General features: G+C 41.9%; 1 protein-coding gene across 1 annotated transcript in view; it reads right to left on the reverse strand.

Annotated features, from left to right (window-relative positions):
• The window catches only part of LOC125903625 (inhibitory synaptic factor 2A-like), a 35,135-nt gene extending 25,188 nt beyond the window's left edge, over positions 1-9,947 (reverse strand). The window contains exons 1-4 of the mRNA XM_049600661.1: positions 9,833-9,947; positions 9,562-9,670; positions 7,506-7,859; positions 7,146-7,308 (exon numbers count right to left, since the gene is read on the reverse strand). The gene's annotated coding sequence lies outside the window, so the exon portion shown is untranslated. The remainder of the gene's footprint in view (positions 1-7,145; positions 7,309-7,505; positions 7,860-9,561; positions 9,671-9,832) is intronic.
• Between the last annotated feature and the right edge of the window lie 13,563 nt (positions 9,948-23,510).

Here is a 23,510-nt window from a genome sequence, read left to right on the forward strand (position 1 = left end):
CTACGCTTCCTGCTCCTGCTGCCACCATTCAGAAACTCTGTTTACTGACTTATGTCAGTTGTCAGCCTCCAATACACACCTCCAGCTTGAAACACAGTTTTGCCGTTAACTCGGGGTGTTGTGCCAGATCATGGCTTTACCTAATCAACTCAAGTGTTTGCCGGTTACTCTAACATATATTTATTTATGTGGGAATGTGAGTTTATGCTTTTTAGGAGATGTTTGTGTGCTTGACAATATCATTAAACTATAGGACCGCAAAAGCTGCTGGCTGTTATTGCTCTCCAGTAGATGTGAAAGATAACTTTGAGTAGCAAACCTTATTTTTCCTCTGGTTTTACAAATGCAGTATGACTTGTTTATGCTGTGGTGAAACAGCAGTACTCATGTTTCAGTATTAAGTGTTTTGGGCTCAGTTGGTTTTGTGGCTTATTTCCCCCTCGGCTCATGTCATATTTGGGGTTTCCTATCAGATCACTGCAGACTCCAATTTCTTTTAGAGGGTAACGCTGTATATGAGCTTTAATGGTTTAAACACGCTGCGGCCTCGCACACAGCCAGTTCTCTTGGCTTCATGGGGAAGTCTTTTGTTGCACACAGAAGAGTCACATTTACATTTTATCCACACAGATCCTGTTTGGCTTTACATTAGGGAAGCATTCCAACTCAAACAAATGGGTTCATGTGACAGCTCGCTTTACTGTTCTTCATATCATAATTACATCTAAACGTCTGAGCTCCTGTTCTCTGCACCGATACACTCAACCACACTCACTGCCAACCTCAAGCTTCCTATACACACACACACACTTATGGTCACCGTCTTATCAATGCTACATGGCATTTGATAAGATTTTGTGCATTCTTCAGCATTTAGATTACTTGATAGTATCGTACCCACAATGGTTGGAGATGTTTTGTTAAGGTATAGCTGTGCAGCAGTTGGCTCACTTGTAGCAGGAGTCTAGTATAATAAATTCCCCTTGTGGTCTGAGGTTCCTGCAAGAGCAAATGACCACACAGCAGCTGTGGCCCACACATACTAGACTCTGCATAATAGCTGGTGTGAGGCCTCTCCACCTGTATCCACCTGGAGGCTCTGAGTCCAAAGTCCCCAGGGGGAAATTTATGATCTCCACTCCCCGATCTCTGCTGTGCTGAGTGGAGTGACGAGGTCAGAGCCAAGACATCACATCTAAAGTCCGCACATACTCCGCCATCACATAATAAATCTGTTCCGTGTGAGTTGGCCGGCTGAAGTGACCTTAAACTTTAAATGTTTACAGATTACTGTTTGTGACAACTTTTTATTATACAGGCAGCTTGGGACACACACAGGTCACACAGTAATGGGTTTAGGAGTGTTAAAGTCTCCAAGAAGTGTGAGGCATATTTCTAACAAATGTTTTAGCATATGGTTTCTAAATGATGGAAATTGAAATAATTGCTTTGAAGCATTCAAACCACAGTTGTTTACAAGGGTGTAGGTTTGGTGTGCCACATATAAAATAGAGGGGTGGGGGGTCCTCTGCCAGAAAATGTAAGCATCAAACGCTCGCATTGCACTTGCACATGCATTCAGATAAAGTTTTATGCATCACTTTGTGCACTGTATGTATTGATTTATGGTAAATACAAAAGTCCTCTGTTACTCTCATGTCTACTGGGGGGGTAAAAATGCATACATTCTTAATACTGATGGGGACATGTCCTCTGCATCCCTCCAAGAATTTACACCTATGGTTGTTTGTCATTGGTAAATCAATAAAATTGACTGATCCAAAGTCCTGCCCTTAGTTACTGTTGCTAACTTGGACAAACTTGACAAAAAGGAATATGGGGATGCTGTGTGCTGCAGTGTTTATTAGATAGTTTCTGGGCGTCAGGCACGACAGCTTCAAGAAGCCGACAGTAGGGACGACAGTATGCAATGTAAGGATATGTTCACACTGTTAACTATTATTCATTCATTCAGTTTTTGAAACCGCTTGCAGCAGGAGGGCTGGAGCCTATCCCAGCTGACACTGGGCGAGAGGTGGGGCACACCCTGGACAGGATGCCTAACAAGCTCAGGGCTGACACATAGAGACAGACAACCATTCACACTCACATTCACACCTACCGGCAATTTAGTCAGAGTACCTGGAGAAACCCACACACAGAAGGGCTCCCCCACCCCAGGTTTGAACCAGGAGCCCTCTTGCTGTAAGGCAACAATGCTAACCACTGCATCACTGTGCCGCCATGTTAATCATTAAGAACAAGGCAAAATGGCGCAAAATGAAGCTTCCAGTCTCAATGAAAAAGGGAGAAGAAGAGACAGACGATGACAAGACGATCAGTCAATAATGCCTGTGCAAAGCCAGGTATGTGTCGCCTTTCCCCCTCTGGGGATCGGTTAAGTAGGCTACTCTATGCATTTATTACTGAATACAGACCATGGTGCTGACCTCACACTGGTTTGTCTTTACTGTAGGAAGTTGCATTCGTTACTTTGGGCGGCACGTAGCCTTACAGTGATAATACAAAGGGTCATTAGCCTTTTCAGAGACCTTTTCTGAATCGCTTACCAATACCACAGAAATAAGGAGGAAGCAAACCTGGCTGATGTTGGTGATCTGACATACGCTAACTCCTCTTGATGTGGTGCGTTAGGCAGCTAATGTAGCTAGCCAGCATTCTGATAACATCAGCCAACTCAAGATGTGACTATATACATTGCAATGTGTCTGTGAAGACTGTGAGAGTCCCCCAGCCGCATCTTTTAATCAAAATTTTGGTCGTCTTTTCAACATATATGAGCCAAGCACATTGCATATCTAACACAACAGGACAGGGGAAAGTTGACTGAGGTACTGCTGTGTTCAAAGCTTGCTCAACCGGGGCTAAGGAATGGCCAATCATAACTTCTTGTGTTTGTGAATGCAGCAATATGATGTGCTGAAATCAGTGTGCTTCATTTACAAGATCTGTCTTGTTTGACTGCTGTCATACACGACTAATGATGCACCAAACATTAACATGAATTTCTCACATTATTAGTAGCCTGACTAATTTCTTATGTTTAATTCATCATTACCAAATAGTTTAAATCACTTTTATGTCATCATTATGAAATCTTTCCTCCATTTTTACATATTTCCAATGGCAAAGCTTGATGTATATTGATTATGTAATAAATCACAAACTGCTTTGACCAGACAAAGGAGCAAAAACTGACTTTCGTAATACAACAGCTTGCCGCTGTAGTCACCCCCCATGCAGAGTTTCAAATTAAGGTCCATACGATCAAATGAGAAATACTGCATTTTCTGTCTCATCCGCGCAGAAACACATTTCATAGCTGGAGCATGAAATATATCAAGCAGCACAAGGAAATGAAATGATGTCTGATATGGTTGAAAGGAAACATCAGAAAGAGCTGGTTAATCATTTTCATATGACAAGACACCACACGATAAATAAACTCCAATGAATCATTTATTACCACACAAAAGCAAGCTATTCATGGTGTCGCCGCTTCCCTGAAAGTAATCATGTTTTATCATTCGGAGACATTGTAAATCCATCAATGTGATTGTTCTGTTGGGGAAATTCATACTGAAGAGACGTTTCCTAACTGTCAGTTTCGCTACTCCCATGAAATTAGTGAAAGGAAAGGAACGGGTAGATAAGATTAATGTTAATTTCTGATCTGCAGCTGATCTATATCTGCAGCGCATGTTGAGTCCCAGTAATGACTTAATGTGTAAAGAGCATAAAGAGAATACACACTTTTTAAGGATCCCAAAACTGCCTTCGTGCCTGGTGACTCTGCATTGTCTTTTGTGTGAGTGTCCATACATGCATTAGTGTATGTATTAGTGTGCGTGGGCCGTATTGTCACATTTTCAAAGAGAGGCCCTTGCCAGCATCTTACGGAGTGTGTGTACATACACATACACACACACACACACACACACAACAGCAGACAGGGACTGATAATAAAAAGCATGAGGTTGTATTTCTTGGGAGTCCTGCCATGCGTTTCACCTTGCAAACTGTCCACTGTAACCTAACCCTCAGCTCAAAGTGTTGATGAAATGGAATATATTTAGAGGCAACCATGTTTCATCTTGCTTCCCATTAATGCTGCAAAGAAACCGCATGCCAACCGCTTCTAGTGTCACTTCAGTCGCCGCGATGCATTCAGTGCCAGATGAGGAGAAAAAAATAACAAGCAACTAAGCTCAGTCTCATTATACAAGAACAATATGGTATGCTGTGTCATGAATTTACGCACAGTTGTTTTGGAATTTCGGAGCAGCTGGATTTTATTGGGGGTGGTATTTGTTCTGAAACATAGCCTAGTATGCACTTTGATTTTAGCGCAAGTTGTTTGTCAGAAGCGGTTCCACGGATAAAAAGAAATTTGTTCGAGGCTGATTCACACGGGATCATACTATTTCACACTCAGAAATACCAATCTCACACCACTGAAAAGGTAATCACATCTGCAGGAAGTCTCGTCTGAGCGCGAACAATTTCCCATGCAGCCATGTAAGGCATGTAAAGCAGCTAAATGGTGATTCACACAAAGGGAATCAAGAAAAGCTCCTCAATGACTTATTATTGTTGGGAGTCAGATAGACGCAGACTGAGAGGAGAGGCTGACGTGACACATGAATATATTCACATGGTTGAGCGAGAATCTCCTTCTCCTCCTCGTCTTCTCTCTCTTACTCCTCCTCTTCCTCCTCTCAAAGCAAGCTATATCTCTGCTAATGACCTGAGGTCCTTCCCTGATTTGGCCTCAGCTATCCAAAGGATTATGAATAATGCATTGACTCTAAAATTGCAAAAGTAATCCTCTGAAATCTCCTTATGTACCCTGGCAGACCACGTTGTCTGTTGCAATTGCCCTTCAGTTCTTCACGCTAAAACGCTGCATGTACAAGGGAGGAGAGAAAAAAAGCACCTTTCGCTACAGTATCATGATTGATTTCTTATGACCACAACGTTGAAACGTGGTTGTGTGTAAAAATTGTTAATAGGGAGGTTGGATCCATTTTCCATGCAACAGCAGGTCTACAACACTGCTGACTCATGATTTATGCCCCATTGCAAGGCAGGGAGAAAGAGGCGGCGTAGATTGCCTTACATCCTTGACAGCCTGCATCAACGCAATAATTACTGAAGTGCATCTGTAGGATATTTACATAGGATAACACTGTCTAGCCACTCTCATTAATGGTTAACTAATGGTATTATAGTGGCCCCATACAGTAACCTCCACTGCACCATCTATTCAATCTAAGTGCATCAAGGGATGGTTGTCAGTGCTACAGCTCATCATTTTACTAATATGTGCAATCAAGTGTGTATCACAAGGCAAATGCTGCTGTGCTTGTCATCCCCCCGTGTGTTCTACTGTATGCATTGTTGCTGTGCAATGTATCCATTTTGTATGAGGGATTTTCTCTCATTATTTGCATAAATTACAGAGCGTGACATTGCACCAACTAAGCACAATGCAAAGGACGAGATATCGCTGCCTTTGTCCGATCCATAAGGTTATGTGCGTGCGTAGTCATATGCATTCCTTTTCGCACCGTGCAAATGTACAGTATAGGTTCCGGCCCCTACACCCTCCGCGTTGCAGTAATCTTTTTCTCAACACACCATCACGCTCTTCTTCCTGCAACAATGTAAGCCCCTTTGGTCCCAGATTTTTATATTGTCTTTTGTTCAATTTTTGAAAGCAATCCCAGCCTGTTTTGAGATCTCCACAGTCACGCACACACACACATACACACACACCATCTTCTTCCAGCAGTCGTCCAGAGCTATCTGTATCTATCCGTGCTGCCGGCTACACCTGTGAAAGTTTGCTTTATGACATTGGCTTAAAAGATTTATCACTGAGCAGCACTTTCTGTTATGGGGAATAGCGGGAGGTTTTAAAAGGGTCCCATCCCTCTATCTCCTGGATGAGAGCACTGGCTGTGAAATGGATCCTTGGGAAGAGTAAGTTTGGAGAGGCTGATATGCAGAGGGGCATTTTTTTGTGATCGCATACTTTCCTGCTATTGTCGTTCTTTTTTCTTTTTGGTATAACATGATGGAGACGACAGTGTCTGCCTCTCACGCCAGAGCTTACATCTGTAGTGCATCACCCTGATGAGTTCATTGATTAATAAGGGGCTGGGCTATGGGCATACATGTACTCAGGTCGATGTGATGATTGACTTGGGTGTAATGTAAAAGATGATTTATAAGGGAAAAAGATGCTGAGACAGACAAGCCACAGAGTGTTTGGCACCTTAAAGCTGTACCCTGTCAGTGTTTCCTGTAAATTCAGGTAGTCAAGGAATGACGTGTGGAAAATAGAGGAACAGAGAGAGGGTGAGAGAGAGGGAGAGAGAGAGAGAGAGAGAGAGAGGCAACGACTGAGCAAATATAAGTGCAGCTCTCTATGTGATGCAGCACCCCAGAGCTTCCTGGATCGCACATGTCATTAGTCATAATAAGTCTGAATCCACCTCTTATCAAATTCAGCCTTGAGGAGCAAATCACTCATCGCATATGAATTTGTCATACAGTCTACGCCACTTAATGCGATAGGTGTTTTCCAATAAATGATCATCATCCTGGCAGTCCATCACAGCACAATATAAAATAGTCTATTAGTGAGTGCTCATCAATATTCCTCACTATCAAGCCCAGACAATTCACAAGTACAGCTATCTCGATAATCAGCCTCTGCATCATCAGATAAATACTGCATGTCTGTCAAAGGCTGCAAAGACACGCATTATGATAAGTATATAAATCAAAGTCAGATTACATCACTGCTCATCTTCATGTTCAGTTGTGAAGGAAAAACCTTGACGTGTTCTCCTGATTAGTCATTAAACCTTTCAATGCTTGGATGCAGAAATGCCCCCTCCCTAATTTATCCATATCTAATGCACACAGGGATCATACACATGCATGCATCACTAGCCAAAAGACTTTAACAGTATTTTACCCCAATTCTCGCATGCCTCTGATATCCACTTTGATTAAATTAAGATTTTAAAAGGCAGACCGGATGAATCCCCCACTCTTTTTGCAGTACCTGTGAATATGTGTGCAACTCCAAGAAAAGGAAGCACAACTCTTACCTTGAGAAACAGATCAGAGGTGCAAAGGACAAGAAAGCGCAGATCCCCTGTAGAGCCAGTGTTCATCCATGTATTCAGTGGGTGCCAGGGTACCGTCCAGCCACTGGAGCAGCTCTCACAGGCTGCGGGAGGACTGAGAGAGAGGCAGCCGGTGCAGTGACAGCTGGAGTAGTTGTGGCACATCCGGCAAAGATTCAGGTTATCGGGATGGGAGAGGGAAAAAAGCAGAAAGACATTGCCTCAAAACCTCATCGGGTCCTTACTGATATCCCCCTTCCTGCCTTTTACTCTGCTCTCCTCTCCCTTATACACCTCATTCAAGCATCACTGACACTCATTCGCTCTTGTCCCCGCACTCACCGGGAATAGGCACTCACACACGCAGCGGAGATCTCCATCTCGCTGTGCTGCTGCTGTTGCTGCAATCCCTGTGCATTCGTGATTGAGTGTATGTGTGTATGTGTGTGTTAGGAAGGCAGGGAGAGGGTGGGCTGGTGGGTGGATGGGTGGGTGGATATGGCAAAGGGAGGAAGGAGGAGGAGGAGGAGAAGGAGGAGGAGTGAGGGGTAGTACGCAAGCTGCTGGGGAAAGTCCAGAGTCGCTGAGCTGCATCATCGGCGAAGACCCCCTTAACTTGTCCTCCACAGGCTGGCTCCGGTGACACTGAGCTGTTATATAATCTGAAGGGCTTCGGGAGACGGCAGAGAGGGGGAGCTGTGAAATAATAATGCATTGTGCTTTTAATTGGATGTCTCCTGCCCCCCCGTTACTTTCATACATCTGACACATTGTTTATGAGAGATGGTGAAGGGGGCTGAATCGAGCAAAGGAAAAAGAGAAGTGGCTCTGTAGCTGCACAAAGGGGGGGAACAGAGGAGGCGAGGAGCCAACAGGGCAGCAGTGTTAATGAGAAACTGAGACGAGAGAGAAAATGAAATGACGAGAGGGAGTAGCCTAATAGAGACAGTGAGACAGTGTGAGAGGCACGGAGAGAAATGTACTTCCCTGGAAAACGAGCAATATTGATTATACCGACATCTCAGATTTCTTAGATTTCTCCAAGTTTCTTGGAAGTTCGTGACTGTGCCTAATGGTGTATAAAGTCCTGTTAACCTGTACTGCCCAACACAATCCAATAATTACAACATGTCTTTAGTCAATGGAAACAGAAGAAAAACCTGCAATAAGTCACGAAGATGACTAAAAATGTATACACCTGGAAAACAAGCTTTTAGTTTGTGGCAATACTCTCTGTGAACAAGCTGTTGTCTTGGAAGTTAAAGGGCTACGGTATGCACAAACAAATGACTGTACTGTGAGAAAAAGGTCCTGAGAATAACTTTATACAGCTTAGCACAGCTAACACCACTGTGTGAAAGCCAACATTCTTTAGTTTACATCATTGCCCCTCAATGAATACTGCTTCCTTCAGTTATTTATCTATTTCTGTGAGTTTTCACTTCTGTAGTTTGCTATATTTAAAGTTCCTGTGTGTAGGATTTAGAATTTTCTTTCTTTGCACCTCCTAGAGGCAGTATTCAAAAAGACATTGGGGGAATACCCTGGCAACACTGAGAATGGATGAGCTAAAAAAAAGAGCTGCACATAGACTGCACCAATTTTCTACATAAAAACTGTGTCATCAGATTTTTTGAAATATATTTTTGGGGCTTTTTGCCTTTATTTGTTGGGATAGCTATAGCATGAAATGGGGAGGAGAGACGGGGAATGGCATGCAACAAAGGGTAATGAGTTGGAATGGAGCCTGCGGACGCTGCGGCAGGGACGTAGCTGTTGTACATGGGGCGCCTGCCGCTACCAGGTGAGCTAGTGGGTGCCCCAGAAAAATTTGACAGATTCAAGAATTACATTAAGATTTTAAACAAAGGGGGTGCTAAGCTTAGTTTATTTGCTTGAAACACTGCACATTAGCATCTCCGAAAGGAATAAAAAATAACTGCTGATTGTTTTCATGCAGTTAAAGTAGCAGAAGTGCAAATAAAAGTTCCTTAAATTCCCTTACGAAAGCTGTATCAGTATGGATAAAATCACAAAAGACATTTAATCCTTTTAGAGGAGGAAGAAAGTCATTAAGCAAACCAAAGTCACCGAGTTATTTTCCCCAGGAGCTGGGGAACTAAATAAAGAACATAAACTAAAAGTAAATCAAAGTTGCCCTTGCATAGTTAGTCACATAGTTGCAACCCAATCATCAGAATACATTTTGGCATTGTTAATTTCTGCAAACCAAAAGATGTGTACCCACAGTTACTCTTGTACGTTTTTATTTAGTGGATATGTTGAAACTTAATGTTCCTTTATGTTTCAACAATGCTGTGGTTAACGTGTGGTTGGGTTTAGGCATAGAAACCACTAGGTAATGGCTGGGAAAAGATCATGTTTTGGACAATAATACCTGCTTTGGTTGGCACAATCCCAGCTGGAAACGCAGCAACTGGCTGTGAAAAACCTGCTGACGTTGGTTCACATGTTGGGGTGTGCATTCAAGCACAGGATCCAGGGAGCTGTTCACTACAGACATGGTGGGTGAATAGTTCTTAGGTGGTTGTCAGATTACTTTTTTCTATAAAAAGAAATACTGAAACAAAATGTTACTGCTCTGCATAATGTCAAAAAATAATGATAATACAAATAATATTAGTAAATTAGGTTATTATTTAACTCACGTCATTAATGCCTCTAATGTTTAAACTCAGGAATCTTGGAAAAATAAGCACAAAACAATATGTTGACTTGAAATAATAGGTACAGGATGAATAGAGTAAAACATTATGAAAGGTGAAAAGTCCATACACCACTCACATCAGTCCTCTCTTTGTCCTGCCTGGCATCTTTGGAGAGAAAAGACACTCACAGGCCTGAAGGGAGTGGTCTCGTCAGGAGTGCAGGTGGGGTGGGCACTTGTGATTTAACAAGCGTGTTACAAAACACCAACTTTGTGAAAGAAAAACATCCACGTTTGGTGGCTGTAAAGCTGCTGTGAACACAGGGATGACTCGCTAAATGAAAAACAGTTTTTTTTTTTCATTTGATGGTCTGCAGCCTAGCAGTTGACCTTCACCACTCCAACATGCTATACTTTCATATGCATATACTGCACTGTATGAATATATGTGCCTCTGTATGTATTAAATTTATCATTATATTTTTTTCTTGTAGGCCATCGGGGTGCTGAACCGGTGACCTTCATGCATCAATAACTCATTACACACAATTCATAATTCATCATTACAATTTATTATAAATCATACACTGCATATGACTATATTTAAATTTTTCTGAAACTCACTCATGGTCTTACTGTTTCACTGTTTCACCTCTTTAAAACATTCTCTTTTATTGTTCCTTTTGTAAAATGTTTTATTTTATGTGACTTTATTCTGTTGTATTCATTTTTTTCCTATTTGTTAGTTGCTTTCTGGAGCTACAGGCACAAAAGAATCTTACTGCCCACAGTGTGTATTATTTTGTATTTGATAAATAAAACGTTACTTGATTTGATTTAAGTACTCGCACTATAAACCTTTACAGGGTGAAAAGGTGAAGAAGTAACTCTGAGAGAGCTGGCAGTAAAGTCAGTGAAATAATTCTATTAATTTCCCGGGGAGTCATACGCAATTTCATTGTTTGGCACTCTGCTTCATGAGATTGCCCTGGAGATTTTAGTCCAACTAAAATCTTGCCAAATTTCTTTCACAGTAATTGTTGATACCAGTTTGGTAATGTACTGCAGAGTGAATACTATAAAGCTCCGAAACCTTGAAGTGTTTAAAAGTCAATTTTATACTTTAAAGTTTGTCATGCCGCGTCTATTTAACTTGGGTTATCTTTGATTACTTTGGAGTTGTAGGTTTAAGAGTAGAGATGTCATAAAATGACAACAGAACCAAACTTTTACAACTCTTTACTTTTGTGAGTAACCCGAAGCTGAAGAGGAGAGAGGCTTTTTTAAAATGAGTTTTTTATTCCAAAACAGCAAGGGAGGGGGGGGGGTGCAGTAGCTGGCGCGGTGATCTGCTGACTGTTGTGTTATTGATTTAATTGTCTGTTTTCCTCGCAGCCCTGCCTGTTCATAGGCCTATGACGAGCTTCTGACTGCGCCCACTGCATGCATGCCGATCCAACCCGCCACGAACCACAGATCCCCCTCAGCCTCGACACCAGCTTAATCTCACTGTGCTTAATGAGTGGAACAACACAGAGTTGACAAGTAGGGAAAATCCCCCCCTCCACCACTTTCCTTAATCTCCTCTCTACTACGCCGTTTATTGACCTGCCAAAGGCTGTGAGGGGAGTGTCCAGATTTATGCAAAAAAACCCTCACTGCTCGCCGATGACTGTCAGCTTAACCATTCATTATGGTTGGATCCCTGAGGACAGATTGTACATGCAGAGACTTTAAAGTGGTCATACACCACTGAAACCGGGGAAATGTGTATTTGAATGAAGACTTGGGAGAGTGAAAATGTGTGAACGGGAAAACAGCAGATGTTGCATAAAAGATTGAAGGAGAATATTGAGGTTCAGACACAAACACTATTCTATTTCTTCCGGTTGATTTCCCCAATCTCGACTGAGTTCTCCGAAATCTCACAGGTGAGGAGAGTGTGCACTGTCAAATGCTTTCCTCAGATCCACACAGCATCCCTAGGTGAAGGAGAAATGGTTGCATTAGTTTATGAAACAGCCAAGGCAGTAAACATACACTTTTATTTCTTATCTAAATTATTCATGAGTATTTTCCTACTGTGTGCGGCAAACACATGGGGATTGGAACAAGTCAGATCACTGCATATAGCCACAAACATGCATAAACAAGGACGTCCTCACTCGAGACGTTGCTTCCCACATATTCTGATTGCACCTGCTGATAAAAAGTTTTTGGTGATTGATATGTGGAGCCTATGGGACACCAGCACTAAACACACACTTTAAAAGGGGTTGAGCACAATGATCATAGCTGGTGAAATCACACCAGATGATGCCGCAGTTCTTAACCCAACCTTTCCCACTGGACAAAAAAACCATCAACACCAACTTACATTTGGCTTTTGTGTTAAGTGGGAAAGGTTACATTCAGCATTGATTTCCGGGACAAACTGCTTTGAAGCAGTCGGCATGACACGCAAATCTTTGCCTGCTCAGCCATTTAAAATTTCTGCAACTGTCTGCCATCTTTAGGCACGTATTCTGTCCATGTCCGTCCAAGCAGCGCATGAAGATCGATCAAAATTATTCGGCACTGAGTTTGAAGGAGAGACTAAATAAATAAATGGACCTGCACTTGTATACCGCCTTTCTAATCTTCCAACTACTCAAAGAACTTTTTACACTACAGGTCACATTCACCCATTCACACACACATTCATACACTGGTGGCTAAGGTGCCACCTGCTACTCAGTTTCAAACACACTCACACACCGATGGAACAGCCTTTGGGAGCAATTTGGGGTTCAGTATCTTGCTAAAGGATACTTCGACATGTGGACTGGAGGAGCCAGAGATCGACCCACTGATCTTCCGACTGACCCACTCTACCTTCTGAGCCACAGAAGTAACTGTCTGAGGGCTGCCGTAGAATGGCAATGAGGATGTCAGCCGACCAACACTTGCTACCCGGTCCCTGGTTGCGGTGATTTGCGATGCTGGCCAGCTAGGAATGAACTAGCAGCCAGTACAGTACAGTACAGTCCTCTCTCGTCTAGCTAACATTTAGCCGTGTTACTTACTGATCCATTAGAAAGAATCGAGCTCCCTCAATCTCTTGAACACCTGACTGAGGTTTACTCTTGTTTTCCTCTTCTTTTATCACTCTGCTTTTTGTGCATCCTCGCCTCCTCACACAGATTAGCTCGTTTTCTTTTGGGAGGCCGTTTTTCACTTGCTTCCAAACTTTGTCCGTCTGCCATTGTGCTTGTGATTTAGCTATCTCATGCCCCGGCCAGTTCCTCATAAGGAACAGCTCCAGTCTCTGATTGGCTGACCGACCAGTTTGGCAATACATGACACATTTCCTGCTGTAAAGCAGATTTTTTCCGCAAAAATTCGTCCCCAGAGGCAGAAACTTATTGCAAAGATTGAAAAGCCATTAAGTAACCTATGTAAACGCTGATAGTCTGATTTTACTGTGTATGCTACCCTGTGCAACCCACATTATTTTCATAATGATATATATGTAGGCAAAAACGCTGTCTGTTGCTTCTTTAAGTTTTCGTCAAGCACCATCTTTAGGTCAGAAATTTTATGTACTTTTACAACCAAATACCAGCAAAACTAATGCCATTCTCATCAGCTCTACATTGTATTTTGTACAAATCAGCAAATGTTGGCATGCCTACACACTAAAGTAAGGTGGTGATTATCGTAAACAAGCAGCACAACATTGGAATCATTGTGTGCATGGTCGCATTCAACTCAAAGCACCGCTGTGACTAAGTACGGCCTCACAGAGACACTCGCCTGGCTGTGGACATCCAGATGATCCATCTCTGCAGAGTAATCGTATTATTTGTGAATTTATAACAAATGCAGTCATGGACACACACACACACACACACACACACACACACACACACACACACACACACACACACACATTATCCACCTCCCACTCCAAAAACACACACGCACACACACACACACACACACATACATACATAGGAATTGAACGCCTTGTTGAACACAGATGGTGGTCATTCTCCAAACTGCCATAATGTTAAATGATACTGTCCTTGTTAAGGAGATAACAGTTCTTAATGCTTTGACTCCTGGTCTATTTTAGGATTCTTTTCACCAAACTGCCACTCCAGTTTTATCTCAACAAATAGCATTAAAAGCACAGCACCGTTAATCACTATGTCTCTGGAAAATTGGCTTAACTATCTGTAAAAACTCCCACAGAGAAGCCAACGCTAATGCTGTTTAATTCAACCCCATTATACAACACAGGCACGTAAACACAAAATAAATAATCAAAGTAATATAGAATTGTTACATAGCCCATTATTTCCCCGTTGGCTGCAGACGATTACTGGGTAACTATTATGGTGCATGAATACAATGACAAATCAGTCATAATGTACTGGTGTGTATCGGCATCCCTCTGATCCATACTAGGAACACAACGCAATCAGAATATAATCCAATTTATAATATAATCCAACACATTATAATCAGAACTTCTTCTCACTGTGTTACTGACTCTGAGTCACTCTTTGACTCTTTGCTCTCTCCATCCAGAAATGACAGGTCCTTCCTGTGTGGCCCACTTTTGTTTGAGGAGTTTGCAGTGTAATTGGTTGTCTGTAAATCTATTTGCATATGCACTGTGTGCCCATCCCTCCTGAGACCACATTCAAACACAGCTAATCTGGCGTTGGAGACTCAGAGCGGCATGCTTTCACTGGATCAACAAACGGCCGACATGAATGAGGAACGAATCGCTTCTCCATTTGTTTTTGACTATGTTCTTTTTCAGTTAGGACAATGGGTAAGCTTGTAACAGCCTCAGAGAGAGTTTCAATGTTTGCGCAAAGTTGATTTAATATTAGATTACAAGATTGTTGTTGACTTTGAGATAATTTGGGGGAGTTTTCAGGAGAAATATTGACAGGAATATATTTTTGTAATACTTGACTGAACAGAGAGAGGGCTTGGCATTAGCAAACCACTCATTACAAGGGCTGTCGTTTGATACAGCCTTAATAGTATATACATACAGCACTAAGAGTCCATTTAATCTATTCTAGTAGCTCCATGAGGCTGTACTTAAAAGGTCAAGTGTGGGGGATTTAGGGGCATCGACTGGCAGAAATGGTATATTGTTTTCATTAGTTTACTACCAGCTGAAAATAAGAACCTTTATGTTTTCATTACCTTGGAATGAGCTGTTTATATCTACATACTGAGCAGGTCCTCTTCCAGGGAGTCAACCACATTGTTGTACAGTAGCCACAAACCAACCGGATAAATCAAACATTAGCTCTACATAGGGTCATTTGCAGTTTCGTGGTGGCAGGTAGTTTCACTTCTGCAATCTCACCCTTGATGCCACTAAACCCTACACACAAGACCAGGGGTCAGCAACCTTCACTATCAAAGGAGCCATTTTTGGCCTTTTTTATTAATTTTTCTGGAGCCACAATACATATTTGTGCTTTATACTAAAGGTAACACAACCTATTAGGTTTAAAAAACCCTAGCAATATTACAAATAGTTCTAAATGGACATCATATTCAATATGTTTTAGCACAATGTGGCTCCTCTGCAGTGGGCTATTTATATTTATTTGGTACCTAAACCTTGCAGTGTTGGCGGTGAGAGCAAAGAAATCCATCCACTCACTATCAAATTCTGTTTTCCTCTCTTCTTCTAGCAAGGGAGACTCCATCACTAACTAACCACCACTCTTTAAGTTCACCAGAATTTAGGGCAAGGTGCCAGGTTGTAGATGTATGATGCACACTTTGGTTGACGGAATGTTCAAACTGTGTATAGGCACACATTTTTACAACTGGAAAATGTAAGAATCACTTTAAGTTAAAATGTAAAAAAATAAAGTGTTATTCATTTCCATATAATTTTTGTAAAAGCCACATAGAGCCACTGGAGAGGGGCGAAAGATCTGCATGGGGCTGCACAGCCGCAGGTTGCCTACCTCTGCACTAGACTTTAAGCACAGTGGTGCTTGGAACTAAATGCTAGGGGTGTAAATCATCAGTTTCATCACAATACGATATTGATTCTTTGGAAAATGAAACGATATTTTCTGATATCATTCAGTCTGCAACCATATATGATTTGATTTGATGCGATTTAGGGGCCTACGATAAATGCCCATATAATACTATCACTAACCAAAGAAGTTGCCACCCCTTTGTTTTTGCTTTCGGCCATAAAAGATAAAAAACACATAAATAACGTAAGGAACTGTTACTGCTTAAAGGGATAGTGCACCCAAAAATGAAAATTCAGCCATTATCTACTCACCCACATGCCGACGGAGGCCCTGGTGAAGTTTTAGAGTCCTCACATCCCTTGCGGAGATCGGCGGGGGGAGCGCCAGCACACCTAATGGTAGACGCCGCCCCAGACTAATGTCCAAGAACACAAAATTGAATCCACAGAGTACCTCCATACTGCTCATCCGTAGTGATCCAAGTGTGCTGCAGCCGCGACATAAAAAGTTGTTTCGAAAAACGTCATATGAACTCTGTTTTTAGCCTCACTGTAGCCTGTAGCTCTGACTACTTCTCTGTGCTCTGCACTCACGTGTGCGCGCCTGCGCGAGACCAACGAAAGCATGAGCTTTGCTCACCCGTGTTTACATCACCTGACACGTGCACTGCAGGGAGAGACAACGTAACCACAGAGCTAAAAGATAATTTGCACTATGGTCTTTTAGCAAAGGACAGCCCAACATGTCTGAAGACTTTGAAACTGAGGAGGAACAGCATTTCTTTATTGAGCTGTATTTGTTTGAGCCTGAGTATACGGATGCGGAACTCAGGCTACTGGACGAAGCAGCCGCCGCAGCTCATGAGCCTCAGCCAGCCGCAGAATACAGGAGTCGAGCACTGGAAACCTGGTGGTGTAGCTGTTTCAAATGCAAAGCAATGCCATCGGATGAGGAAAGTCTTTGCTGCTCAGACTGGGAATTGGCGATGCCTGCACTTGAGAATCTGGACATCAGTACTGACGAGACTGCTGCTCTTCAGAGACCGTGCATCACCGATCACCCTGAGCACGCACACGTAAATGCGGAGCACAGAGAAGCAGTCAGAGCTACAGGCTACAGTGAGGCTAAAAACAGAGTTCATATGACATTTTTCGAAACAACTTTTTATGTCAGGGCTGCAGCACACTTGGATCACTACAGATGAGCAGTATGGAGGTACTCTGTGGATTCAATTTTGTGTTCTTGGACATTAGTCTGGGGCGCCGTCTACCATTAGGTATGCTAGCCGCTCCACCCGCCGATCTCCGCAAGGGATGTGAGGACTCTAAAACTTCACCAGGGCCTGAATTTTCATTTTTGGTGCACTATCCCTTTAAGTGCAGAGAAGTTTAATTTAAACAGACACCACTAACACAAATAAAACAGCACATGGGATAAGTTACCCTTCAGGACTTTCTGGCTCTTAGCTGCTTGATGTTTGCCTGCAGCTGTTTGATGGTGACACAGACTTTCAAAATAAAAGCATATCCTAAAGATGACAATATGGATCAATGTTTTCACTTTGCATTGATAATACTGGATCATTGATCACTGAATCAATATATCGATCCAGATAGATGGATCGTTACACCCCTAATAAATGCTAATATTAGCATGCTTCCTGTTAATGCTAGCATGTTGATGTTTAGCAAGTTTAATGGTAACTGTCTTAGTTTAGCATGTTAGCATGATATCATGTGCTAATGTGCACTAAGCACAAAGTACATGTGAGGTTGATGGGAATGTTTTTAATTTTGCAAGTACTTGGTCCCAAGTATTGGACATATGGAAATTTTGACCCAATGATGGCACCAGAACAAACATCAGGGGAGTTTTTAACTTTCGTTTAGGACCATGAATTTCTGGAGCAAATCGCACAGCAATCTGTTTATTGATGAGATATTTATGACAAAAATTTCCACCTCATGGAGGTGCTAGAGGAGAAGCCAGGGTATCCCCAAAGTTTGTAGGTTCATCCACTGGGGACCATGACTATCTGTACAAAATTTCATGACAATCTCTGTTGAGATATTTCAGTCTGGACCAAAGTCGTGGACTCACTGACAGACTGACACGCTGCTAGCATGGCTAGAAAAGGGATTAACTCATATTTCAGGCTTTTACTGCTGCTGAGATTTCACGTAAGTGCTACTTTTCTTGTAAACATAATGTACCAGCATTTTGAGTTAATGCAAGATGTGACAGTTTATTTCCCTTCTGTAAATGGTCTGAGTTTTTGTGGGTATGATACCTTTGCAGAATATGACTACATGCCCAATAAAATCTCACAGAGGCAAACAATTTAAAACCACTTGCTCCCAATCACAATATTGGCAAAAAAAAAAAAGAAGAAGTAAAAACCCATAACAAAACAAAGACACGCTTAGACGTGCTGCAGCCCAATCACCCGGTCTGTATACTTTCTAGTGATGGTTTTCAATCACACTGCATAGCAGCCACTTCAATATTTGCACACTGTGCACATATCGGCCTCAATATTATTTTTTAAGCCTCTGCAGTAGTGCTGACACGCTGTCCACAGAGCCTGGAGAGTAACAGTTACGGTCTCTCGGGTGTGTGGGGTGGGTGGGCTGTACCTCCTCTTCCATCATTAAATACATAATGGCCCAGATTTTGTTTGCTCCCAGTTTGTGTCAACACCAACTGCAGGCTCTGGTCGACGACACACTTCAAAGTGAGAAATGATCTCTGAGCCCCTGCTGGATGTGCTTGGTTCCCATTTCTCTTCACACGCACTTCTTTAAACTGGAAGATGTTTGTTTCCATGGCAGCCCATATTGTTGCGACTAATCAGATATTTTCAGATATGCATTCGTTTTGCAGCGGTTTTATCTTATCAGAAAACATTATGCATCTCGGAATAGCACAGAAGAACAGAACATATTATGCGGAATTAGTAAAAAGATATGCACTGTGTGCTACTCTGTAAAAGAGATGAGCTCCCAACAAGATTCAATAGGGTTCATGGAAAAATGGTAATCACACGTGTAGTTAGAACTTTGATATATCTTGGCTAATAGAAGAACTCCAGAACACCACTCTCAGTGGGCCATCATTTGTGACTCACCAAATATGGCTTTGAAGTTTCCTCATGCGTGAAGATGTCATCTCTGCTCATCCAAATTAAATCACGGTTACTCATCAGCTTTTCCATTTGAGCTCATATGCTATCTCAGTGGTAACTAACCCCACCGGCCATTTAGTGAAGCAGACATACAGACTGTGCTGTATGCAGCTGGAATATGGGGGGATTAACCCTTGACACAGCATCTTTGAGCCGTGATTCATGATACTTTATTACCACGGAATCCAATATTCCCACATAACTATTAGTGTCTTTAACCTTGTGGGCCGCATCAGCTCGGGTGTGTATTTAAATTAGTTTTGGCATGTCATTCAAGACCATGCAGACATGTCGGCATTTTCCATTCAGTGCTCTGAGCACTGTAATCTATTGCATATGCAATATATATGTTTACCTGGCAGCTCGACTCTGCACTGTCTCTGACACTGACTCTTAACTGTAAGTTAGTTAACGTCTGTTCACTTTACCCTCATTCACTTGAAAAGTGCCACCACAAGAAGTCTTGGGGCAGGCTGTTCTCCTGCACGGTTCCTACGTATACCTACGAAAAGTAATGCACCAAAATTCATAAATATCAAACGTGATTATGAGCCAGTATTCCGTGTATAACCCATAGATTTGGGAGCACTGTGATCAAGAGACGTGCTGACAGTAAAGAAGAAAACAGTTCACATAAGATCGCAGGTTAGGGTGGTGGATAAGTCACAAAACAGAGGTCTTTCCCCAGGCGACCAGTGTTCGGAGTCATGTGCACTTCAACTCACTTAAAGTACATCATCACCATTAGGCATTGGCCATATCATCTTTTTCACAATAACACTGGTATAATTTGTAATGAATGAGAAATTCATATCATGATACTCACGATATTTCAAATTGTTGACATATTGACATCATACTGTTACCCACGGCAACAACGGGCATAGCTGAAAGTGAAAGTATTATTGTCCCCGCGGTGGTTCCAAAAAGTGGAGCAGCTTCAGTGGTGCGGAATAAACTGTGGCGTCATTAGACCTGGGCATCCTGAATGTTTTATGAACAGCCCCGGACTTCTCAGACTCTTTTAGTGAGTTACCGCTCAGAGGGAACTCATTCAGCAGCTCCTCTGGCAGCAGCACAGTGTCTCTCCCTCCTCTGAAAGAGAAGGAAATTGCCTGTTGATTTATATATATAGATCCCAGGGGACATTTGGGAGCTGTTTAAATGTTTAATTTGTGGTAGATGCTACTAGTTGAACTATTAACATTGCATAAAGAATCTGACTCTCACTCTGAGTTACTGTTGTTGTTTATAAACTACTGCTTTTAGGGCCATATTGCCCACCCTATTTGGAACCATGTGCACTTTAAGTCATTATAAAGTACATAATCACCCTATTTCTTTCTCTGAACTTAACCTACCATAGTAACTTTACTTGTCTAAGCCTAACCATCGGAACTTAATGGAAGTTCATAACGTCATTTAGGGGGCTGTAATTTGTAGGATATCATATGAGCAATCGCCACTATCTTGACGTTAAGTACATTACTTAGGCATAACTGTTGTATGAGGATAAGTCACATGGAGTAGTGACTCAGGTAAGTCAAATAGGCAGGGGAATCTGTTTGGAGTGCCTGCAAGTTTTAATAAAAATATTGATATTTGTCACTAGTGTGTCAACAAAGCATTGCAAGAGGAAGTTATACCATATATTCCCATATCCATATTCTATCCCACCCCTAAGATATAACATTTTCTATTTGTATTGTTGCCATTTCTTCATGACTTTTATATTCTGTGTTATTTATCATGTATTTCCAGGCTACTGAACCATACTGTGTCAGTTATAGCTTACCTGTTTATAAAATGTAAAAGGATTCTGGGAAGCAGTAACATTTTTTTTTCTTTTTTAAATAAGCCCCCGAGCTCTCGCTACAAATCGCCTTTGCTCTTCTGCTTCTCACAGCAATTATTTTTTGGGGCAAATTACACTCTTTAGGAAGTTTTCTTCTCCAATGTCTTTTGTGAAACAGACAACAGCCAAAGTCAATGGAGTGTGTGTGGGGGTGGCACTGCTTTCTTTAAAGCAGCTGGTGCTCAAAAAAAAAAAAAAAAAAAAAAAACACTGCACAAATGAATGAAAACACAGTGAATGCATATTTTAATTTGTGTGGTTGAAGTAAAAAAAACAAAAAACAAAAAACATAAAAAAATCATATGATGCCTCCGCTGTAATAATAATAATATTCAGCTCACCATATGGTAGTCTGTTTTAACTAGACGATTAATATGATGTGTGATGACCTGTAGCCAGCCAGCCATTAAGACATGCTGAGCATTAGGCACACACACACACACACTCATGCACATCAAACAAACACATCCACATTCACATCACAGTATCATATTATATGCAGTCAGTGCATACACAGACCTGCAAACACACATTACCTGGAACAGAAGACTTTGCTGTTAGGACTGCGGTTGCAGAATATAAATTCTAATCACGGTGGTGCATGAATATATCAGCTGCTCTAGGGTTGAAGCCGCTTCCCCCACCACCTTTCTAACTGACTTGCCATTTCTTCATTTTATTTCAATCCTCCATCTCTCTGCATTCTTCACTTCCCTGCTACTCAGTCATAACACTCTGTCCCGCACCACATGCAGTGGAACACTGGTTATTCTCGGAAATGCTGCTTGCACGGCTACGTTAGCCGGAATAGTTTTCAGACTTTGTCTCGCAGAACCGCTGCTCACGGCGGCCCAGTCGAAACGCAGCAGATTGCATTGAGGACTTAATAATGACAGTTCTGAATCACTCCCCAAATAATCTGTCTCAATTCATAACACCCTTGAGATGAAGCTGCGGCTCGGTATTACTGGAGAGAAGCTGTCAGATCTGTCAAGAGCAATAGTGGAAGTGCTTACTCATCACTGGGTTTACACACTCTGCTCTTGAACACCCATCCCTGATCTCTCTATGGACTGGACATATACTACCCACTGCCCAGTGACTCCTTCTTGCTAAAATATGTACGTTATGATGTCTTGCTGTATGTGGTATGTCTGTCACGTCGGCCAGAGGCACAGAGGAAAGGCTGCCTGCTCTAAATGTGCATCTGGCAATAACAGACAAAAAAAAAAAATCAGTCAATCATTCTCCTGCTTCATGTCTCTTGCAATCCAGACAGATGTACGCACACATACACATTTTTCCTCCAGCTGCTGTGACTCAGCAGAATACCAACCAATTAAATTTTAGGGGGGGCTGGGACCATGATTTTGATGGAAGGCACAATCCTGATGAAAAGAGATCCGAAATCAAAAGGGAATATTCCTGGCAAAGGAAATTCAAGGTACCTGCTGTAGGCTGAGCTAAAGATCTGTCTCTAATTGGATGGAGGTAATTATAGCTGTGTGACACAGGTCGCAGGCAAATTGGTTATTCCAGCATAAGAAGCAGGAGGTTTCCAATTATGTAACCATAAAAGCAGTGTTTTCCCCCATCCTATGCCTCTTTCTTCTGCCCCTACACACAGGGGAAGGTGTATTTACAATCAGGCTTGATATACATAACTATAGACACTGTGTGATCTATGGATCAAACGGGAGAGGGAATACAGTAAACACATTTGGGAGGTTTAAGGTTTTCCTGAATGGTGAGAAATCAATTTGGAAAAGCACTAACATCACAGATCAGAGTCTTGCTAAAGGGTGCTCCAGGTAAGATTTGGTCTATCAGAGATATAAACCTGGGAGAAGTGAGCTTCAGCCTGCCTACTAATGTTACCAAAGTGTTGGGGAGAGGCGGTGCGAGCTGTCGAGAGTCGTGCTTCAGCAATGATGGATTTTCTACACAACGTTCTATATCCAAACAGCAGGCAGATTGCAGGTTGTGAAATTATAGCATCTCTGCCGTCAAACTGATTTTAAGTGTCACTCTTTAGCCTCAAGGAGGTGAGAGTGTGTAACATGTGGATATAAGAAAGGCATAAACAAGCAGTTTAGTGGACAACTTTCCAAAACAAGTTGATAACACTGATTTACTTGGAAGAGTTCATTATGTGCTGCAGCTCACAAAGTATACTTTGGCAATGCTCATTCTAGTGGATAACAATAAAAGAAGTATAATGATTGTAATTTGAGAGTTTAAACATCATGAATTAAAAATGGATGTTGCTCTGTCGAAAACAAAATTAACAAGAACTCTTGTAACCGCTGTATACATGACACCCCGGGGCTTTCTTTTGAAAAACTGTGGTCGCTGTCAAAAATATGTTTCTAATCTGTGAAGATGATCATTGTGCATGCAGACCCAGATCCAATTGGTCTCGCTTTCTTTTTGCAAAATACTGCTTTGGTCTTAGGGTACCCTGGTTGCTTAGAAACAATGACAATGGTGGCACATAGATATTTGAGGTGTACAATTCAAAGCAAACAAAAAAAAAACAAAGGCACCTAATAGATTATTAATAGCATACACTAATGCCAAACACCAAAAAACTTTGGGTCTATAAGCCATGCAGAGACTCTGATTG

Source organism: Epinephelus fuscoguttatus, linkage group LG16, assembly GCF_011397635.1.
Source record: "Epinephelus fuscoguttatus linkage group LG16, E.fuscoguttatus.final_Chr_v1".
In the NCBI taxonomy this organism is placed as follows: Eukaryota; Metazoa; Chordata; class Actinopteri; order Perciformes; family Serranidae; genus Epinephelus; species Epinephelus fuscoguttatus.